This window comes from Sinocyclocheilus grahami, unplaced genomic scaffold (assembly GCF_001515645.1).
Source record: "Sinocyclocheilus grahami isolate Dianchi unplaced genomic scaffold, SAMN03320097.WGS_v1.1 scaffold58.1, whole genome shotgun sequence".
Lineage (NCBI taxonomy): Eukaryota > Metazoa > Chordata > Actinopteri > Cypriniformes > Cyprinidae > Sinocyclocheilus > Sinocyclocheilus grahami.
Window position 1 is genome coordinate 1630909 of NW_015505237.1, and position 3746 is coordinate 1634654.

Consider the following 3746-nt stretch of genomic DNA (forward strand, 5'->3'; position numbering starts at 1 on the left):
CCAGATTTGAGGATCCCTGGTCTAAACCAATGGCATGAGATTGGGGCAGGATTGTCTGTTTTTCTGATCAGTGGAAGATGAAGTAATTGTTGTATTTTAGATTTGTACTATCTTTTGTACTATTTTTTAGAAGCCAAGTGTCCTGTCTGAGAAAACACCTCTGGAATATCCTCTTCTATTTGCTGGTTCCATTTAAATGCTCTTCTGCCCCTGAAGACGAGTCTTTATGCACTTACCTGTGGCTCTTCTATTATGTGTGTGCACTAGATTGAATTATCTCCTCCCTGGGTATTTGCTGCAGTGTTTTCAGACCTCTGCTTCAATATTTATTTTAATTGGTGATATAATTTCTCAGTGCACTCTCAGACTTAAAGTGGACTACAGTTTAAAAGACTATGGACTAACATGCAACTTTTCACTTCACAAGATGTTATGTGACAGTGTGTGGGGGCAGGCAGGACGATTCCAACAATGACTTTTAATGTAGACACAAGGCAGAATGAGGGTAATTAACTTAATGATCATACGGGCTAAACCAACAAAAGGGGAAGAAACCACAATAAACAGTCCACAGGGGTGTTACAGATGGACTGGAGTCATGTGAATTTCTTGTGGATTATTGTGATGTTTTTATCAGCTGTTTGGACTCTCATTCTGACGGCACCCATTCACTGCAGAGGATCCATTGGTGATGTAATGCTAGATTTCTGCAAATACTGTATGTTCTGATATGAACTGTTTCTTTATCATGACCAAAAAAAATATACGATTGCTAAACGGCTCTAACCAGTCTGGAAAAGATGAAAATTGAAATTTGTGCTGGTCTTTTCAGCGACACAGTGGATTGACTTTTTGTGGAGTATTTCTAAGTACATTCCCTGGCATTTGACACTGTTTAAGTGAGAATAGTTATTTTTCCCTTGATTCTCTCTCCAGTATAATGAGTTAATTCACAGCAGTGAACTGCAGATTTTGTCCTGACCTCGTCTGGCACTGAAGGGGGGAAGCCTGTCTGTCTGATTAACTCAATACAGCCAAACTGACAATGATGAAAGCCAACAGAAGAAAAATACTACAGTGCTACAAAACCATTCTTGACATTCTTCTGATGGGCAAGACCATAGGCAGCTGTATATGTAAGACATTTTACCATTCGCAAGCTTAAAGTCCATGTGATCCGATGGCAGATTTATTTTTGCATGACTCTAACCTATTAGCATTATCTCATCTCTATGCTTCCCTCACTTTCTCTATCTCTCTCTTTCACCAGGTTTTAATGGGTTATCTGTCACTCCTAAAGCTGAAAGTCACCTTGCTGTCTTTCTCTTATCTGTTCATACTGGGAGTGAAATGGAGACTATTTTAAATGCGTTTTAGACATTTCAGTAAATGTCACTGCAAACAGAAAGTTCAGATAACGAGCTGAACTATCTCTTAAAGTCTATGATTCAAATGCCTCAAAATAAGTTTTTCCTTAAGTCATCTACTAATTTATAAAACATGGTATTACTTAAGCTTAAAGGTGATGTTATATACACTGTCAAGTTTTCATCTGTAAGATGTTGAAAACTTCTACAAAAATCTGCAGGGTAAATTCATTTAGAGGCACTATACCAGATTATCAGATTACAATTAGATTATGAATATTACATTTTCCCATTTTAACCCATCCACAACATAATGGGCCACATTAAGCGCCTACATTGTACAAAACCTCAATTTATAGCCCTTATAATTACTATAATAAAAGGCAGTTAGCAGTTGGTTACACTCACAATTTCACTACTTATCGAGTATGTTATCAGCATGAGTCATATTTTAGCTGTGGAACATTTGGTAAATGATATATTGAATTTTTCATAATGTATTGCCTTGACTTCTGTCTGATGTACAGTCGTTGGCACAATATTGTGTGGGAAGACAATCCAATGAGAATAAATTGGCATACCTTTTTTATTTTACTTGTAGTTAGGTTGACAAAATAATGCTGATTGCTTATTTATCTTTTCTTTTTTTTGCAATAGAAAAAAGGTATCCATCTTCTTTGTCAAATGCATCCATATTTCGAAGATGACCAAGCCAATCAATCAGTAGAAAACAGGTAGTAGTACTTTGCAATAGGTCATTGTACTCTACTGGGTAAAATTAGGCACCAAGACCGGATCAGGAGTGCAATAAATATTGCTGATGGATCAACATTTGACACAAACTAAAGCTCGGTGGCTCTCTGTGCCAAATTCTCATATACTATATAAACTGTCTGGAAGTAGCCTCTGGCTGTACGCATATTGATTATGAGAATTAAGGCAATAAAGTGTGCTTAGAGCTCTTTTTTATTATTTTTCTCTCAATTAACCTGCAACCCACAAGCATCCTATTGCCACGGGATCTGAATGAGGGATGGAGCGTTTATCCACTGACTCATTCAATCTGCATCACCATCTGCTTTTTTGAAACGCATACTCAGTTTAGTGTTTCTGAGATTTGGATCAAGGAATTTGATGATAACCGCTGGGGATCCTGAATTGAAATAATTAAAATAATCATCTTGCCTCCTTTTAAATTAGCAGGTTTCATAAGATTTCAAAGAAACGTTTCATATCTAAAAACTTCAATCTATTGTTCTCAAAATAAGCCAGTCTGTGTACTGGTTAATTAAATATAATCAGAAAGTCTTTTAGATGTAATTGCTGTTCTATTTATTTTAAGTGAATAGTGTTAAGTGGATTGCTCAATGTGGATATCCAGTGGCTGTCATCTTTTCCTCAGAAGCTCTGTTGTTATATTAAGACTTTGTCTGGGAGGAATTGAAAAGTTGTGTTATTGATTTTGCCCTTGGTTTGACCCTCTGTGTCTGTCAAACACTATCAGCCATCGCAGGGTGGAACATGTCTGACTTAACTGACACTGACACACACGTGGACTCAACAGGAACTGATGTGAAAAAATGGGAATGTCAGTCACTCTCTGAAAGCCTCAGACAGACATTAGAACTGGAAAAAAGAGAGTAATTGTTGGCCCAGAAGGATTTAGTCGATAACAAACAATGACTAAAATGCATTTATAAACTCCATATAGTAGGAAATTGAGAAACTGAATGGAATTTATTTTCAACATAAAAGAACAGTTCACCCAGAAATGAAAATTAGCTACGAATTTACTCTCAGGCCATCCAAGATGTAAATGAGTTTGTTTCTTCATCTGAACAGATGAAATTTGGCATCACTTGCTCACAAATGGATGCTCTGCAATGAATGGGTGCCATCAGAATGAGAGTCCAAACATCATAAAAGCATCACAATAATCCACAAATAGTCCACACAACTTCAGTCCATCGATTAACATCTTTGTTTGTAAGAAACAAATCCATAATTAAGGCATCTTAACTTTAAACCATCTGGTCAAAATCTATAATAACGCTTCCTTCAGTGAAAAAGTCCATCTCCTGTTATCCTCTCGCATCAAAATCAACCAGCATATTTGTTGGTTGTCACTTGCAGATGGTGCTTGACCTGTGCATATTTTTCTCAGGCAAATTTTTTACTTGAGAAAGCAATAGAAGGCACTTGGAATAGAAGAATTACTGACATAATTTCTGTGGGTGGGGTTTGCAAAAAAGGGTGTAGCCATGTAAATGTGGTTACAATATGAGCTAAATGACTGAATATTACTTTACATAGGCAGGGCTGGTATCAAACCAGTCTCATGCTGATTATTGTATAAATGTAATAATTATAACATTGTAT

General features: G+C 36.6%; 1 long non-coding RNA gene across 1 annotated transcript; it reads left to right on the top strand.

The window, feature by feature from the left end:
* Nucleotides 1–660: 660 nt before the first annotated feature.
* On the top strand, nt 661–1350 carry LOC107584357 (uncharacterized). Its single transcript, XR_001609131.1, has 3 exons — nt 661–693; nt 937–1136; nt 1271–1350. It is a non-coding gene; the product is annotated as an uncharacterized lncRNA (long non-coding RNA).
* The last annotated feature ends 2396 nt before the right edge of the window (nt 1351–3746 follow it).